The sequence below is a fragment of the Tachyglossus aculeatus genome, chromosome 1, assembly GCF_015852505.1.
Source record: "Tachyglossus aculeatus isolate mTacAcu1 chromosome 1, mTacAcu1.pri, whole genome shotgun sequence".
Lineage (NCBI taxonomy): Eukaryota > Metazoa > Chordata > Mammalia > Monotremata > Tachyglossidae > Tachyglossus > Tachyglossus aculeatus.
Window position 1 is genome coordinate 86,247,899 of NC_052066.1, and position 19,675 is coordinate 86,267,573.

The window sequence follows — 19,675 nt, forward strand, 5'->3', positions numbered from 1 at the left end:
AAATTGTAAGAAAATGGTTGAAGTGGTTGGAGATGTGGCCTCATTGCACTTTAGGAGCCACACTTTTTTATTATTATGTATTAGTTAAGTACTTGCAGTGCTAAAAAGCTAGGATAGACACAATACTATCATATTATTCATCTTTATTATTCATTTATTTTACTTGTACATATCTATTCTATTTATTTTGTTAGTGTGTTTGGTTTTGTTCTCTGTCTCCCCCTTTTAGACTGTGAGCCCACTGTTGGGTAGGGACTGTCTCTATATGTTGCCAATTTGTACTTCCCAAGCGCTTAGTACAGTGCTTTGCACATAGTAAGCGCTCAGTAAATACGATTGATGATGATATCAATCAATCAATCAATCGTATTTATTGAGCGCTTACTGTGTGCAGAGCACTGTACTAAGCGTTTGGGAAGTACAAGTTGGCAACATATAGAGACAGTCCCTACCCAACAGTGGGCTAACAGTCTAGGAGGGGGAGACAGAGAACAAAACAAAACATATTAACAAAATAAAATAAATACAATAGATATGTACAAGTAAAATAAATAAATGAATAGAGTAATAAATGTGTACAAACATATATACAGGTGCTGTGGGGAAGGGAAGGAGGTAAGGCGAGGGGGTGGAGAGGGGGAGGAGGGCTCTGTCCCTGCCTTATGTAGGGCTCAGTAGAACTGGCATTTAATTCCCAGCTTACAAATGGGTGAACTGAGGCACAGATGAGTGACTTTCCCAAGGTCACACAGCTGTTATTAGGTTCTAGGTCTCCTGAACCTCCACCCTAATCTCTTCTAGGCCAACACAAAAGAAACCTATCAATCATATTTATCAAATGCTTACTCAGTGCAGAGGACTATTCTAAGGGCTTGGGAGAGTACAATATAACAGAGTTGGCAGACACATTTCCTGCCCACAAAAAGCTTACGGTCTAGACAGAGACAGACATTAATGCAAATAAGTTAAAGATATGTACATAATAATAACAATAATAATTATGGTACAGTCTCCCCTTTTAGACTGTGAGCCCACTGTTGGGTAGGAACTGTCTCTATATGTTGCCAATTTGTACTTCCCAAGCGCTTAGTACAGTGCTCTGCACATAGTAAGCGCTCAATAAATACGATTGATGATGATGATGATGATGGTATTTGTTAAGCGCTTACTATGTGCCAAGCACTGTTCTAAGTGCTGGGGTAGATACAGGGTAATCAGATTGTCCCATGTGGTGCTCACATTTTTTAGTCCCCATTATACCGATAAGGTAACTGAGTCACAGAGAAGTTAAGTTACTTGCCCAAGGTCACACAGCAGGCAAATGGGGAAGCCAGTATTAAAACCCACATCCTCTGACTCCTAAGCCCAGGCTCTTTCCACTAAGCCGTGCTGCTTCTCTAAGTGCAATGGGGCAGAAAGGGGGTGAATAAAGGGAACAAATCCAAGTACAAGGGTGAAGGGAGTGAAGGAAGAGGAAATGAGAGTTTAGGTGGGGAGAACCTCCTGGAGGAGATCTGCCTTCAATAGGCTTTGAAAGTGCAAGAGTGATTGTCTATCAGACATGTCGAGGGTGGGTGTTCCGGGCCAGAGTCAGGACATGGATAAGGGGTCAGATCAAGGTATAGTGAGTAGGTTGGCATTAGAGGAATGACTTGATAGGAAATCAGGGAGGTAAAACAGGAGATTGAGTATTTTAAAACCTTTTCTATGAGGTTTCTGTTTGACACGAAGGTGGATGGACAACCACTGAAGGTTCCGGAGGAGTGGGAAAGCCTGGACTGAAAGGTTTTCTAGAAAAATGATTCAGGTAGCCGAGTGATGTATGGTCTTGGGCAGGGATGTCAGCAAGAAGGCTGATACAGTAGTTGAGGTGGAATAGGATAAGTGCATGGATTAACTTCTAGACTGTGAGCACACTGTTGGGTAGGGACCCTCTCTTTATGTTGCCAACTTGTACTTCCCAAGTACTTAATACAGTGCTCTGCACACAGTAAGTGCTCAATAAATACGATTGAATGAATGAATGAACTTGGCAGCAGTTTGGATAGAGAGGAAAAGAGGGATTTTAATGATGCTGTGAAGGTTGAACCGAGAGGATTTGGTGATAGATTGAATACGTGAATTGAATGAGAGAGAGGAGTCAAGGATAATACCAAGGTTACAGACTTGTGAGACAGGAAGGATACTCTATCCTAATCCTCCTCGACCTCTCAGCTACCTTCGACACTGTGGACCACCCCCTTCTCCTCAACACGCTATCCAACCTTGGCTTCACAGACTCCATCCTCTCCTGGTTCTCCTCTTATCTCTCCGGCCGATCATTCTCAGTCTCTTTTGTGGGCTCCTCCTCCCCCTCCCATCCCCTTATTGTAGGGGTTCCTCAAGGGTCAGTTCTTGGTCCCCTGTGTTCTCTATCTACACTCACTTCCTTGGTGAACTCACGGCTTCACCTATCGTCTCTACGCTGATGACACCCAAATCTGCATCTCTACCCCTGCTCTCTCTCCTTCCCTTCAGAATCATGACTCCTCCTGCCTTCAAGACATCTCCATCTGGATGTCTGCCCGCCATCTAAAACTCAATATGTCCAAGACTTTCCCATCACTGTAGACGGCACTTCCATCCTTCCTGTCTCACAAGCCTGGAAACTTGGTGTCATCCTCGACTACACTCTCTCGTACACCCCTCACATCCAATCCGTCACCAAAAACTGCCGGTCTTACCTCCACAACATCACCAAGATCCACTCTTTCCTCTTCATCCAAATTGCTACCCTGCTGGTTCAATCTCTCATCCTATCCTGACTGGATTACTGCATCAGCCTCCTCTCTTATCTCCTATCCTCCTGTCTCTCCACACTTCAATCCATACTTCACGCCGCTGCCCTGATCATCTTTGTGCAGAAACGCTCTGGACATGTTGCTCCCCTCCTCAAAAATCTCCCGTGGCTACCAGTCAACCTACGCATCAGGAGAAAACTCCTCACTCTCAGCTTCAAGGCTGTCCATCACCTCGCCCCCTCCTACCTCACCTCCCTTCTTTCCTTCTACAGCCCACCCCACTCCCTCTGATCCTGTGCTGCTAACCTCATCACTGTGCCTCGTTCCCACCTGTCCCGCCATCGTCCCGCCATCCACCAAGCTAGCTCTCTTCCTCCCTTCAAAGCCCTACTGAGAGCTCACCTCCTTCAGTAGGCCTTCCCAGACTGAGCCCCCTCCTTCCTCTCCCCTTCCCCATCCCCCCCACCCTACCTCCTTCCCCTCCCCACGGCATCTGTACAGATTTATTACTGTATTTTACTTGTATATATTTACTATTTTCTTTATTTTATTCTGTTAATATGTTTTGTTTTGTTGTCTGTCTCCCCATTCTAGACTGTGAGCCTGTTGTTGGGTAGGGACCGTCTCTATATGTTGCCAACTTGTACTTCCCAAGTGCTTAGTACAGTGCTCTGCGCACAGTAAGTGCTTAATAAGTACGATTGAATGAATGAATGAATGGTGCCATCGACAGTGATGGGAAACTCAGGGGGAGGACATGGTTTGGGTGGGAAGATAAGGAGTTATGTTTTGGACATGTTAAGTTTGAGGTGACAGCAGAGCATCCAAGTAGAGTTGTCCTAAAGGCAGGAGGAAATGAGAGACTGCAGAGAAGGAGAGAGATCAAGGCTGGAGTTGTAGATTTGGTCATCAATCAATCAATTGTATTTATTGAGCGCTTACTGTGTGCAGAGCACTGAACTAAGCACTTGGAAAGTACAAGTTGGCAGCATATAGAGACGGTCCCTACCCAACAGTGGGCTCACAGTCTAGAAGATTTGTAGTGTAGATTTTGTCATCATTTGCATGGAGGTGGTAGTCAAACATATGTGAGCAAATGAGTTCTCCAAGGGAGTGGGAGCAAATGGAGGATAGACAGGGACCCAGAAATAAACTTGATAACTATTCATTGTGCAGTTAAATGCATGTGCACTAGCTTTCATTCTCTGTCCCTTTCAATTTGTCACTAAATATCTCAGTCTCTGGCCCTTTATCTACCTCTGAAGCTCTATCAATATCTATTCCAATATATTAGTATATTTGAAGTAAATTCATTCATTCAATCATATTTATTGAGCCCTTACTGTGCACTGTACTGCACTATACTAAGCACTTGGGAAAGTACAATGCAATAATAAACAATGACATTTCCTGCCCACAGCAAGCTTACAGGCTAAGTAAATCAAATTAGATTCCTACTGAATGGTTAAAGCCATGAGCAGTAGTTGCCTTCCAGACACCATAGCTTCTAGGAAACCCTTGGGAAGCCATAGTATCATATTTTAGAAATAGTGCTGGAGAACTACAGAGGAGGACAGTACTTCAAGATATTAAAATAGTAATAATAATCATCATGATATTTTAAGTCCTTACTGTCTGCCAAGCACTATGCTATATTCTGAAGTAGAGACAAAGAATATCAGATTAGACACAGTTCCTGCCCACAGGGTACTCACAGTCTCAAGAAAAGGAAGGACAGGTATTTTGCTCTGAGTAGTTTGTTCTCGTCTGAGAAGCAGCACAACCAAATGGAAAGAGCAAAAGCCTGGGGGTCAGAGGACTTGGGCTCTAACCCCAATTCTGCCATTGGAATGCTGCATGACCTTGGACAAGTCACTTAACTTTTCCGTGTCTCAGTTCCTCATCTGTAAAATGGGGATTCAATGCCTGTTCTCCATTCTACATGGACTGTGAGCCCCATGTGGGACCTGATTATCTTTTATCTACCCTAGAGCTTAGTGCAGTGCTTGTCACATATTAAACACTTACCAAGTACCACAATTATTATTATCTTGTATATTTACTACTAGCAATAAAGCCAGGATAATTTTTCAGAGTGAATATTAAACTCCACTTGCTCCTGTCACCATCTAAAGCAGCAGAACTGGATGACCTAAATTTTACAAAGGTTCTGGATTACTGAGTCAACTAACAGACCCAGTAATCAAGGTCAAACAGTAGACAACATGCATCTAAAATCAACCAACTCTTGGCTCGAGATTATTGCGGCCTTCCAGTAGCATGTTAAATCCATTAATATTGGGTCAAGTGCACTGATTTTGGTTTGTTCAATTAGGTTACTCAATAATTGGTATTTCATCCAAAATCTCAAGATAACACGTATCTCTCAGGGTACTTTGCATGCTCAAAAAAAACCAAAATTTAAGGAGTGTGGGGCGATTGGTAAGTGCTTTACCAGAACTAAGCTTAATGTTTGTCAGATATTCCTAGGCTTGAAAATGTATGTTTGGCTCCACACTAATTAATTATCCTTAACAGTAGAGTGCAGCATGAAGTGGTCCAATAAGCTAAATTCTCATGCAATAAAACTCTACTCACAAAGATTAAACCACAAAGTCTATGAATAAGCTATCTGGCCTTTACCAAATTTCCAGGTTGCCCATAGAACTGGCCCAGGTCATTGCTACCCTTTCCATTTAGGCTACTGTCAAAACTGCATGCTGTCTTTCCCAATTGGAGACTGCCTATTCCTCTATCGAAGCCACAGGAAGCAGGATCACTTTGGTCAAGCATCATTTTGATCGTGTTTCTGTCCCTAGAACCAAACTTTAGCTCCCAAATTAACCCATCAAAAAAATCAAAACCTCTGACCACTGGCACTATTACAAATTGCCCTTCCTCACAGACCTGACTGCCTGACTGCTTTCATCTCCAAGACATCCTAACTTGTAGAGAAGCAGCGTGGCTCAGTGGAAAGAGCTCGGGCTTTGGAGTCAGAGGTCATGGGTTCAAATCCTGGGTCCGCCAGTTGTCAGCTGTGTGACTTTGGGCAAGTCACTTAAGTTCTCCGTGCCTCAGTTACCTCATCTGTAAAATGGGGATTAAGACTGTGAGCCCCACGTGGGACAAACTGATCACCTTGTAACTTCCCCAGCACTTAGAACAGTGCTTTGCAAATATTAAGTAAGCACTTGATAAATGCCATTATTATTATTATTATTATTATTATTACTCTTCCATCCAGCCATTATATATGTATCATTTCCTCTACATGACTAACCTCACTTCTGAACTATCACGTAATAACAATTAGGGTATTTGTTAAGCTATTACTCTGTACTAAGCACTGTATTAGGCATTGGGTTGGATACAAGCAAATCAATTTGGACACAGTCCCTGTCCCATGTGGAGCTCACAGCCTCAATGTCCATTTTACAGATGAGGTAACTGAGCCCCAAAGAAATGAAGTGACTTGTCCGAGGTCATACAGCAGACATTTGGCAGGGCTGGGATTAGAACCCATGACTTCTGAGTCCCAGGTCTGTGCTCTATGCAATGGCCCATGCTGCTTCCCTATCATAATAATAATAATAATAATTTTTTAAAAATAGTGTTTTTTTAGCATTTACTATGTATCAAGCACTATTGTAAGCACTGGGGTCTTATGTTGTCGAGTCATCTCTGACACATAGTGACTCCATAGTCACATCTCTCCCAGAATGCCCAACCTCCAGCTGCCATCATTCTGGTAGTGTATCCATAGCGTTTTTATGGTAAAAATACAGAAGTGGTGGTTTAACATTGCCTTCTTCCACGCAGTGACGTTCAGTCCCCACCCTCGACACTCTCCCGTGCCACTGCTGCCTGGCACAGGTGAGTTTTGACTTGTAGCAGATTGTCTTCCACTCTCTAGCCACTGATTAAGCTTGAAATGGAATGGGTAGGCCTCGGCTTGGCACTCCCTTCTGTAGCCAAGACTGGTAGAGTACTGGAAACTCTCCAGGTGTGATCCTGAGAGGCGAAGCCTTGGGTAGACACAAGTTAATCAGGTCGGACACAGTCCCTGCCCCACATGGGGCTCACAGTTAGGATGGGGAACAGGTATTGAATACCCATTTTTAAGAAGAGGAAACTAAGGCACAGATACGTCCTATGGGCTAATCTGCCCAGTAACATCATCCATGTTTGTACATATTTATTACTCTATTTATTTATTTATTTATTTATTTATTTTACTTGTACATATCTATTCTATTTATTTTATTTGGTTAATATGTTTGGTTCTGTTCTCTGTCTCCCCCTTCTAGACTGTGAGCCCACTGTTGGGTAGGGACTGTCTCTATGTGTTGCCAACTTGTACTTCCCAAGCGCTTAGTACAGTGCTCTGCACACAGTAAGTGCTCAATAAATACGATTGATTGATTGATTCCTGCCAGACCATGCTACTCCCATGCTGCAAAGCCAAATTGAAAGTTCATTTTCTTCCTAAGGCCCTTTTAGACTAAGCCCACTAAATGTTTTTATCATAGTCCCCTTTAAATGCATCTAAGTCCCACTGCATATATTGGTTGTCCTGCAGTTAATTATTTATCCTGCAGCCTTGAAAAGGCCTGTGGTGATTGCATAATTACTCATACTTGAATACCCTGAAGTCAGACTGCTCCCACAAACCCCACATAACCTAATCCCTCCCTCACAATGGCCAGGTGAATGAAACTGGCTGTCAGTACCCCAAATCTCAAAACCGAAAGTACATATTTCACTAATGATTCCAGCCCCTTTATTAGCACATTTTCCTGCCTCCCACCCTCTAATCATCAAAAATAGGCATTGGCATATCCCAACAAACATGGTATGCCAAGAGTCGTATGCACCTCTCTAAAAGCGACATGACCACAGCAAGGAGGTATTAATTTCCAACTGGTGGGACTGACTTACTGTTGTAATTAGTTGTATTGTTTTACCTTTGTGATGATTAAGCATAGTTACATTTATCTTCTCACCCATTACCGATTATAGTTTATGTTCTTTGAGGGCAAGAATTGTGTTTTTGATTACTTCCCCACCTAGTCATTATTGTTCTCCACACCCAGTAGATGAGTTGAAGGAATAAATAACACAGCTATATGGCAGGTTGAACTGAGATGAGTACAAGGAAAATGTACAGGGAAATTACACACAACACACATTCCCACATATGATGATGATGATGATGATGATGGTGTTGATGATAACGAGAGTCCTCAGAGATTACTCTATGTAATTGCTGGCATAGTTACAAGATAATCAGATTGGGCACAGAATATCGGGGGTGTACTCAAGCACTTATATAACAGGAAAGTAGTAGTAGAGGCCCACTCAGGATTACATCTGGAGAGTTTCCAGTCCTCTACCAGTTTTGGCTATGGAGGGAGCGTCAGGCAGAGGCCAACCCATTCCAATCCTAGCTTGGGCAGTGGCTAGTGAGTGGAAGGCAATCTGCTACAAGTCAAAATTCACCTGTGCTGAGCAGCAGCAGTGTGGGAGAGAGTCGAGGGCAGAGACTCAAGTTTACTGTGCGGAAGAAGTCAATATTAAATCACTTCTGTATTTTTACCAAGGAAACTCTCTGGATACACTACAGAATGATGGCAGATGGAGATGGGGTGTTCTAGGAGAGATCTATCTGTGATGTATCCGGAACGACTCGACAGCATAAAACAAGTAGTAGATTGGGAGATAAGGAGAAGAGAGATTAATCCTGGAAAGCATCCTGGAAGATATGTGATTTCACGGGGGCTTTAAGATGGGGAGAGGAGTGGTGTGCTGGATGTGAGAGACTGAGCCCCCTCCTCCCTCTCTCCCTCCTCCCCCTCCCCATCCCCCCCGCCTTACCTCCTTCCCCTCCCCACAGCATCTGTATATATGTATATATGTTTGTACATATTTATTACTCTATTTTATTTGTACATATTTATTCTAATTATTTTATTTTGTTAATATGTTTTGTTTTGTTCTCTGTCTCCCCCTTCTAGACTGTGAGCCCACTGTTGGGTAGGGACCATCTCTACATATTGCCAACTTGTACTTCCCAAGCACTTAGTATAGTACTCTGCACACAGTAAGCACTCAATCAGTACGATTGAATGAATGAATGAAACGATTGAATGAATGAATGAATGAATGAATGAATGAATGAATGAATGAGAGAGGAGTGAGTTCCCTGCAGAAGGCAGGATATGTGTGACAAGAGAGATGAGGGTGAGGCACAGAGAGAAGATTGGTTTAGGTGACTCAGGAATCTATTTGGTTTATCTCCCCGGTTTCTCCCTCCATCCCCCAGCTAGGGGTCCAATTCACAGTTCTTGTCTTGTCTTATGCCGTCGAGACATTTCCAACACATAGCAACACCAGGGACACATCTCTCCCAGAAGTCCCGCTCTCCACCTGCAATCGTTCTGGTAGCATATCCAAATTCACAGTTCAGTGGGCTGCATTCTGTTAGGAGTAGGAGGAGGCACGAGCAGACCTGATCTCTGGCAGCCTAGACCAGCCTCAGCATCCTAGACTATATGTGGGATTGAGTATGTCCAGAATTAATCTCTTTTCTCCCTATCTCCCCATTTACAACTTGTATTATGCTGTTGAGTCGTTCCCGACCCATAGCGACTCCACAGATACGTCTCTCCCAGAATGCCCCCTTTCCTTCTGCCATTGTTCTGCTAGTGAATCCATAGAGTTTTCTTGGTAAAAATACAGAATTGGTTTGCCATTGCTGCCTTCTGCACAGTAAACCTGAGTTTCCACCCTTGACTCTCTCCCAAGCCTCTGCTGCCCAGCACAGGTGAGTTTTGACATGTAGCTGATTACCTTCCACTCGCTAGCTATTGGCCAAATTGGAAGAGCATCAATAAATCAATCAGTGGTATTTACTGAGTACTTACTGTGTGCAGATCATTGTACTAAACACTGGGAGAGTAGTAAAACATAGCCGAGTCGGTAGACATGTTCCCCTCCCACAGGGAGCTGACAGTCTAGAGGTGGAAACAGACTTTGAAATAAATTGCAGATGTGGACAAAATGCCGTGAGGCTCAGGGTGGGGTAAATAAAAAGTAGAGGCATGAGTGGGTTGGGTCCCAGTTGGATGGAATCAGAGCCCTTTGTTCTCCACCAGGTGGGAAAATTGGTAAATGGTTTTTGCCCTTCTGATTCAGGCTCCTAATCAGGCCTCCAGAACAGCAAATATGCCCACTGGTCAGGGAGCAGATGAAATACTCAGGAGAAAAGATATTCAGGGCACACATTGATCTTGTACCTGTGCTCAGAGATTGGGTTATTAATTCCATCAACAGTAGCATCTTTGATCAAGAGGGGCAGTTATACAGATAGAAAGAAAGGTAGATTTTTACAGTGCTTATAAGGTAAGTGGTGTTCTGAAAGGGATCATATTTAAAATGCTGTCCTGTTGATGAAAAGAAAAATAGTGACTAAAAGAAAAATTTGATACGCGGCCTTCAAAACATAGCAGGTATTTGCTCAGTGATCCAGGCTGTGGGTTTGAATTGCTTCGAATGACTGGATTCTTACTGCTGCTGTTGATGTGCAGGCTGATGTGAAGTATTTTACTTTGATTGGGTTTTGTGTGTGTGGGGGTGTGTGTGTGTGCACTAGAGAGATTTGGCAAGGAGGGAAGGTTGACAAGAAATTTTGTGCTTCCTATTCTGTTTTAAACCATTCATCTTCCTTTTGGCTTTTGGAATTCAATCCTTCTTTTCACTGGAGGGAGTAAAGGAGTATTTCCTTTGTTATCTGAATTCTTTCTAGTGATGGATATAGAAAAAATGAATTTCCTTCTTCCTTGTAAAACAAGCTTCTTTACTTTGTTCCTATTGTCAAAAACATTTCCCAATAATGTTTTCATATCATTTAGTTAATGCTGTATTAGACATGAAATTTAGAAATTTCTTCCAACCTCTTGTCTTGGCATAAATCTCACCCTCCCAAACAATAAAAGAGGTTAAGGTTAAATTCTGAATTTTGTGTTTTACCCAAAGGTAAATTACTATATTTAAAAAAATATATATATTGTACCTATTTTACAGTTTTCCCAGGAGAAAAAAGTGTATACTACACAAAAAACTATTTTTTATGAATGTTCGAATAAATCAAAAGGAACCTAAAATTTTGATATGAAACTATAATAATAATAATGATAGCATTTATTAAGCGCTTACTATGTGCAAAGCACTGTTCTAAGCGCTTGGGAGTTTACAAGGTGATCAGGTTGTCCCTTGAGGGGCTCACAGTCTTAATCCCCATTTTACAGATGAGGTAACTGAGACCCAGAGAAGTTAAGTGACTTGCCCAAATTCACACAGCTGACAAGTGATGGAGACAGGATTAGAACTCACGAGCTCTGACTCCCAAGTCCGAGCTCTTTTCACTGAACGACGCTGCTTCTCATGTTACTTAGATTTCAAAATTCATTTTTTACAACTGATTTTCAAGGATGCTATGATATTTTTCCCATGTCCAAATGTAAGAGAAAAATATAAACACAATTACCCCCCAATTTGAATAACATTTTCTGTGTTTTATTCACCACAAGGTGTGCTTTAAGAATTAGGGTAGTTAAATGACTCATATGAAAATAATTAATTTTTTATCAAGTCTGATGACTTAGCAACCATCCATGCCAAAAATATTATAAACCAAGTTAAAGATGATTAAAAACTTCAGATTTAAAATAGAATATGATTTGAATACCCGTAAGACATTTTGTGCTTCCAGACAGTTAATGATGTGTAAAAATAATGAAAGACTTTAGGCAAAGTAATGGATTTAATTTCTGGGGTTTTGTTTAAGTGTTTCTTCAAGCCTTAATATTTCAAAGTATCGCCTGGGTATCTCTAAAAAAAGAAAGGTAAATGTCAAGGCAGATTGAATTCACCTAACTTAAAAAACAGGGTGCCAGGGGAAAAAAAAAATCCATTTCCCAATCCAGTCTCATTCAAATTCACTCTATTCCTCTCCATCAATCCGAAATAACATTTGATCTGTGGGAGAGCTTGGAATCTTCAACTTTATGCCATACCTATTAAATATTCACTATTGAAAATAACTCAGACTATGTTTTCTACAAATGCATCAGAGTTGTCTGCTTAGATTTTTTCTTTTCCTTTCAAAAAAAATATAAAAACCTACAATGCTGTATTGCAGAAAATGGCAAATCTAAATCAGTCAAAGATGTATTGAGTGCATACTATGTGTAGAGCACTATGTTAAGTGGTTGGGAGAGAGAGTACAATTAGAGTAGGTAGATAAGACCCCTGCTCTCAAGGAGTTTACAATACAGAAGGTGAGATGGACGCTAAAATGAATTTCAGGAAGGAGAGAAACAAATTGTAAAGACGTATATTGAAGTTCTATGTGGATGGGGGTGGAGTGAGTACCAGAGTGTTTTAGGGGGTATAGATTTTAGTCCAGGGGTAAGCCAGAAGGCGGCAAGTAGGAGAGATAGTCAGGGAAGGTTCCCTGGAGGAGATGTGATTTTAGTATTTTATATGTTGCCAACTTGTACTTCCCAAGCGCTTATTACAATGCTCTGCACACAGTAAGCGCTCAATAAATACGATTGATTGATAGTAGGGCTCTGAAGTTAGGAAGAGTGGTGTTCTGTCATATCTGAAGGGGTGGGGCCGGGGGGCAAGAGATATCGACCCCCATTTTCTGAAGCAGAAAAACCGATGTTGCCTGAGTCAACTGAGTGGTCCAGAACTCTCACAAGATCAATCTAAATCGATCATATTTATGGAGTGCTTACTGTGTGCTGAGTACTGTACCAAGAGCTTGGGAAGTACAGTATAGCAGAGTTGACAGATTCATTCCCTGACTACAACAAGCTTACAGTCTAGAGTATTATTGGAGCTCAGGACTCTTGCCACTCACCATTACCACTTTTTGGGGGTAGCCTCGGGGACAGTGGGAGAGTTACTCAATATGCCACCTATCATAGTGCTTGTCATATCATATATGTTGCCAACTTGTGCTTCCCAAGCGCTTAGTACAGTGCTCTGCACACAGTAAGTGCTCAATAAATACGATTGATTGATTGTTTGATAGTCATCAATCAGACAGTCAATTGATGGTATTTATTAACTGCCTACTGTACGCAGAACACTGTACTGAACACTTCAGAGAGTACAATATCAGTCAATCGGTGTGCTATTTATTGAGAGCTGTTGTGTGCAGTGTAGTGTGCTATTTGGGAGAGTACAAAAGTTCAACACATTTATTGCACACTTACTATGTGCAGAGCCCTGTACTAAAGTGCATGGACGAGTACAATCTAGCCATAAACAGATACATACCCTGACCACAATGAGCTTACAGTCTAGAGGGGGAGACAGACATTAATATAATATAAATATATATATTATTTATAAATAAATCATTTATAATATGACATAAATAAATCATTTACAACAGAGTTGCGCCATCTAGCAATACAATAGAGTTGGTAGACGCAATCCCTGCCTGCAAGGAGTTTTCAGTCTGGTGGGGGAAGACGAGTGTTAAACTACATTACCGAACATTGAAACAATGGAGTATAAGGATATGTATATAAGTGCAATGGGCCAGGGCTTTTTGGGGTATCACAGGGCTAAAGGGGTACAGACCCCAGTGCCTAGGCTTCCACCAGGCCTCTACTCAGCAATGCCAATCAAGAAGTAAACAAGTAGTATTGAGGGCGATGGAGCAGGCAGGGAAAAATGCCTGAATGAGAGAACAAAGTTTTCAAAATAACCTAAGGGCCATTCTTGGTTTAATTGTAGACTGGATAGCCTCGTGACATGCCCACCAGACATGCAGAAGGTTGAGGGTAAACTGTCTCCTTCTACAAAAGTGTGGCTCTGCCCTGGGTAGTAAGATTGATGAATCTAACTTAACCCTAGGCCAAACCTCCAGTCTCCTCACTTTTGAGGCTCTACCATTAATCCCTCTTCCCACCTATTCCCCGTGGCATGATTTCTTTTGAGGTACCGGTTCCTTTACTTATCTGTGGTCTTCACCTCAGTTTCTAAACATGTGATCCTGTGGCTTTCACCAGTTGGTTGTCCTGGTCTTTGTCTTTGCTCTGGATTTATGGCAGAAGTGGTGAGTTCTAGGGGTTTACGGGATTTGTTCCAGTCATGTGATGAAACCTAACACTACAATGGCCCAAAACACAGAGCCCCAACATTAAATTTGGCTCAGACACAACAAACCCAGCCAGAGAGGCTGTCATATTAATCAATAAAGACTCTTCAGTGGAGAGCAACACCAACAAAAGCATCATTTCACTGATCTCGAGTTCTTGTAACTGCTGCTAGTCTCCCGCAACTACTGCTGCCTCTTCGGCCCCTCACTTACTGGATTTCCTATATCCAAAAAGCAGTGTGGCCTATTAGAAGCAGAGAAGCAGTGTGGCTTAGTGGCAGGAGCCCGGGTTTGGAAGTCAGAGGTTGTGGGTTCTAATCCTGGCTCTACCACTTGTCAGATGTGTGACTCTGGGCAAGTCACTTAACTTCTCCGTGCCTCAGTTACCTCATCTGTAAAATGGGGATTAAGACTGTGAGCCCCACATGGGACAGCCTGATTACCTGGTATCTACCCCAGTGCTTAGAACAGTGCTTGGTACATAGTAAGCGCTTAACAAATGCCATCATTATTATTAGAAAGAACTCAGGCCTGGGAGTTGGAAGACCTGTGTTACAGTCCCGGCTTCGCCCATTACCTGCTGTGCAGCTTAATGCAATTCACTTAACATCCTTATACCTCAGTTCCCTCATCTGCAAAATGGACATTCAGCGCCTTCTTTTTTATGGTATTTGGTAAGCATTTACTTTGTGTCAGGGACTGTACTAAGCACGAGATAGATACAATTTATCTATTTTATCCATTATTTTATCTATTTATCAATTTATCTATTTATTTTATTTTGTTAACGTTTTGTTGTCTGTCTCCCCCTTCTAGACTGTGAGCCCGCTGTTGGGTAGGGACCGTCTCTATATGTTTCCAACTTGTACTTCCCAAGCGCTTAGTACAGTGCTCTGCACACAGTAAGCACTTAATAAATATGATTGAATGAGTGAATGAATACAATATAATAATCTGGATGGACACAATTCTCCCTCCTACTTAGACTGTGAGCCCTCACGTGGGACTTGCATGTGCTAGACTGGAAGCAGCATGGCATATTTGATAGATCACGGGCCTGGCAATCAGAAGGTCATGGGTTCTAATCTTGGCTCCGCCACTTTTCTGCTGTGTGACCTTGGGCAAGTCCTTCACTTCTCTGGGCCTCCGTTACCTCATCTGGAAAATGGGGATGAAGACTGTGAGCCCCATGTGGGGCAGGGACTGTGTCCAACCTGATTACCTTGTATCTGTCCCAGCACTTAGAACCGTGCCTGCCACATAGTGAGTGCTTAACAAATGCCATCATTATTCTTATTCTTGTTTCTTCCCCAGTACTTAGTACAGTGATTGTTATATAGGAACAATTTCACAAATAGCATTATTATTCATTCATTTGATTTATTCAATCGTATTCATTGAGCATTTACTGTGTGCAGACTTCTGCAGACTGTGTGTGTCTTCTAGACTGTGAGCCCACTGTTGGGTAGGGACCGTCTCTATATGTTGCCAACTTGTACTTCCCCAGCGCTTAGTACAGTGCTCTGCACAGAATAAGCGCTCAATAAATACGATTAATGAATGAATGAATGCAGAGCACTGTACTAATTGCTTGGGAGAGTACAATACAACAATAAACAGAAATATTCCCTACCCACAATGAGATTACAATCTAGAGGTAGGGAGACGGACATCAACACAAATTAATGAATTAAGTGCCGTGGGGCTGGGAGGAGGGAAGCTTAGCACATAGTAAACGCCTAACAAATGCCACAAGTATTATTATTATTATTATTGTTATTATCATGCTATTATCAGCCTTCTACAAAGGCTGGACCTGAAATTTCAACCACTCAGCAACTCCTGGCCGTGATGTCCAGTAGTTAGTCATCTAGGTGGCCTCACTGTTGTGGCCGTTACTTCCGTCTGCCAATGCTTACTTCTCAGTACCAAGTACTGAATAACTTTAAATGCTCAGTGTGGTGATGGGTTTGCGGATCACACGGTGTTGGGTTTGAGGATTGGTGCAGTGAAAGTGAAAGACCAGAATCAGGAAGGCTGAGCCATACAAGATTTATTCCGTGTGGCAAATCGAACTTCCCTATTGCGCAGAATACACATATTTAGTTACTCACACATGGTGAAGAACTTAGCTCCTGCCCCACAAACACTTCCCACCTGGGAAGATCACACTTATGTGACCGGCATGGTCCCCTATTTCTAGCGGCTGGTGGAACTGGGAAAAAGATACCCGTTGCCTCCAAGGGATAGCTTTCAAATCACCCACTAGCTACCTTTCAAATTATCCAGCAGTTAAGCTCACTCCTTGAACAGATACTTGTCTTGTCTTTTGCTGTCAAGTCGTCTCTGACCCACAGCAACGCCATGGACACATCTCTCGCAGAACGCCCCACCTCCACCTGCAATTGTTCTGGTAGTGTATCCATAGAGTTTTCATGGTAAAAATACAGAAGGGGCTTACCATTGCCTTCTTCCTGGCAGTCAATTAGAGTCTCCACACTCAATCCTCTCCCTTGCTACTGCTGCCCAACACAGTTGAGTTCTGATTTGTAGCAGATTGTCTTTCATTCATTCATTCAATCATATTTATTGAGTGCCTAACTGTGTGCACAACACTGTATTAAGCGCTTGGGAAGTACAAGTCGGCAACATCTAGAGACGGTCCCTACCCAACAATGGGTGCCACTCCCCAAGCTGGGAATGGAATGGATATAATGATAATAATAGCATTATTTGTTAAGCGCTTACTATGTGCCAAGCAGCATTCTAAGTGCTTGGGTTGATATAAAGTAATCAGGTTGTTCCACGTGGGGCTCACAGTATTAATCCCCATTTTACAGATGAGGTAACTGAGGCAAAAAGGGGTTCAGTGACTTGCGCAGTCACTCAGCAGACAAGTGGCAGAGCAGGGATTAGAAACCACGTCCTCTGACTCCTAAAACCCTGCTCTTTCCATTAAGCCATGCTGCTGCCTCTGCTTGACTCTCAATCAATCAATCAATCCATCGTATTTATTGAGTGCTTACTGTGTGCAGAGCACTGTACTAAGCGCTTGGGAAGTACAAGTTGGCAACATATAGAGACAGTCCCTACCCAACTTTGGGCTCACAGTCTAAAAGACTCTCCCCCCATGGTCGAGGCTGGTAGAGTACTGGAAACTCTCCAAGTGTGACCCTGAGTGGGGAATGGATACTTACTACTCCTTAATAATAATTGTGAGATTTGTTATGAATTTACTATGTCAGGAACTGTACTAAGCTCTGGTCGGGTTTACAAGCAAATCAGGGTGGACACAGTCCATGTCCCACATTGGGTTTACAGTCTTAATCCCCATTTTACTTCCCTTTTACAGAGAAGGGAAGCGATGCTTCCAAGGTCACACAGCAGACAAGTGGCAGAAGCGGCATTGGAAGCCGTGACCTTCTGATTCCCAGGCCCGTGCTCTTTCCACTAGGGCATGCACCTTGCTCCAGTCAGTTGGCACGATCGGTCACTTGGCATCACCAAGGGTCTGATAGAATGGGTGACCCCGGCTCTGGGTAGAAGCAACTCCCCATTTTGGTGTGACAGAGTTCCAACCTACTATGAAGAGTCCCTGGAGGCTCCTACTTCAGATATAACCTGCCATATCCTGGTTCCTATCATCTTTGCCGCAAACAGGCCAATCACAATTACAGTGCCCAATTGGGGCATGTGTGAGCGGTGGGGGGAAATTGTGTGGCAAGACCCATCAGACCTCTCAGTATCATTTCTGCAATCCCTTTGAATGGAGCCCAGTTTCTTGTTGTGTACTTTGAGTTCACGTCTTCGATTTTACATCCCCACTTGGCTGGGGTCTCTTTTCCTGTGGTGTACTTCAGAAACATACATTGTCACAGACAGTTGTCAAAGAATGGTCCGTGCCTGCTTACAACAAGTGACGGATGTTCGCAAAGATGCAGTCGGTCTGGCCAAGGCCTGACTGGTCACAGGTGGATGTGTCTGACTGCCTGTATTTGTGTGGGTGTGTGCATTTCTGTGTCTGTGTATGGTAGTGTGTATCCGAGTATGTGGGGTTGCACCTCTGTGTCCTCTCTACATCTGAACGTACCATGTGCGAAGCAATGTTATAAGTTCTGGGGTAGATACAATGTAATAATCAATCAATCAATCGTATTTATTGAGCGCTTACTGTGTGCAGAGCACTGTACTAAGCACTTGGGAAGTACAAGTCGGCAACACATAGAGACAGTCCCTACCCAACAGCGGGCTCACAGTCTAGAAGGGGGAGACAGAGAACAAAACCAAACGTACTAACTAAATTAAATAGAATAGATATGTACAAGTAATATAAATAAATAAATAAATAAATAGAGTAATGTAAACAAATAAATAAATAAATAAATAGAGTAATAAGGTGGATACACTCCTGCCCTGAATAGGGTTCACAGTCTGAGTGGTGGAGAATAGGCCTGAATCCCCAGTTCCCCCTCTCTAGATGGTAAATTCATTATCTCGACTGTAAGCTTGTCATGGGCAGGAAGCGTGTCTACCAACTGTTGCAATGAACTCTCCCAAGGGCTTAGTACAGTGCTCAGCACACAATAAGTGCCCAATAAATACCACTGATTGATTTACATTTAAGGAAACTGAGGCATAGAGAAGTGGTCATTCTCCCAAGGTCATAAAGCTAGGAAATGATGGAGCTGATATTAGAACCCAAATATTTCCCTGAGGATTGCAGAGAAATTCTCTTTAAAACTGATAGCTGTAAATGATCATTGTTTTCACCATCTGAAGAAGGCAGAATGGAGTGTTGAATATTTACATGAAAATCAAACATACGCAACATGAAATCTTTGTTGTCCTGACAAGACGTTTTCAAAATTTAATCACATTTAAATGAATAGCGATTTTTGATGTACATTGTGCACAATAGTTTTAACAACTTGCTGGGTTTATCATGGGCATTAAACCAGAGGGAGTTACAAAGCAGATGTAAAATGAATGATTTACAAACTGGGAAACAGGAAATCACTTTCTAGCTAGACCATATTAAGGAAAAAGCACAGTTTCTCATACAAAGGGAATCTAGGTTATTAAATGGAAAACATTGAGGTAAGCCGTTTCAGTTAGCTCACATCCTTTGAAAATTCTGTCACCTGTATCCATAAATAAGATAGGAAATAGAGCATCTTTGTAAATTGATTTCATTTAACTCATCTTAATTCTTCCATCCTCTTCCTGAGCTAAACAGCCCCAAAATATGTTATTAAAACACCTAAGGAAGATTGTTTTTAAGGTACTGTGGTAACCACAATCTCTTTCACACTCTTTGCCAAGAGTGGCTATAAACAAACTATTCACAGCATTTTTTCCTGATGCACAAATTGTTGAAAATAATTTGGTTTGTTTTCTTTTGCTTTCCAAAGTATCATTAAGCGCTTTCCTGAGCTCAAACACTTTTCATTGCATTATGTCTTTTATTAAGAAAAAAAATCAGGCTCGGCATCTGGAGATGAGGGCTGCTATTTGCTGAGAAAATCCATAGCCCCTGGCAATTCTTTATTTTTACATCTGTTGAAACATACTTTTGAATTGGATTGTTAAAATGTTGCTGCTAATATTCACCTTGGTAATATTACCTAAATTGAATATGACTGAACAATCAAATCCAATCTCAGCATGATAAATGACCAGACTTCTCTTTTCCATTTCCCTGCAGCCTACTGTCCTT

General features: G+C 42.2%; 1 protein-coding gene and 2 non-coding genes across 3 annotated transcripts in view; 2 read left to right on the forward strand and 1 right to left on the reverse strand.

The window, feature by feature from the left end:
* CLSTN2 (calsyntenin 2) overlaps positions 1-19,675 on the forward strand; it is a 1,113,326-nt gene that overhangs the window by 497,074 nt on the left and 596,577 nt on the right. The window lies entirely within an intron of this gene.
* On the reverse strand, positions 6,664-6,801 carry LOC119937791. Its single transcript, XR_005454214.1, has one exon. It is a non-coding gene; the product is annotated as a small nucleolar RNA SNORA7 (small nucleolar RNA).
* On the forward strand, positions 8,133-8,269 carry LOC119938156. The gene has a single exon (XR_005454357.1). It is a non-coding gene; the product is annotated as a small nucleolar RNA SNORA7 (small nucleolar RNA).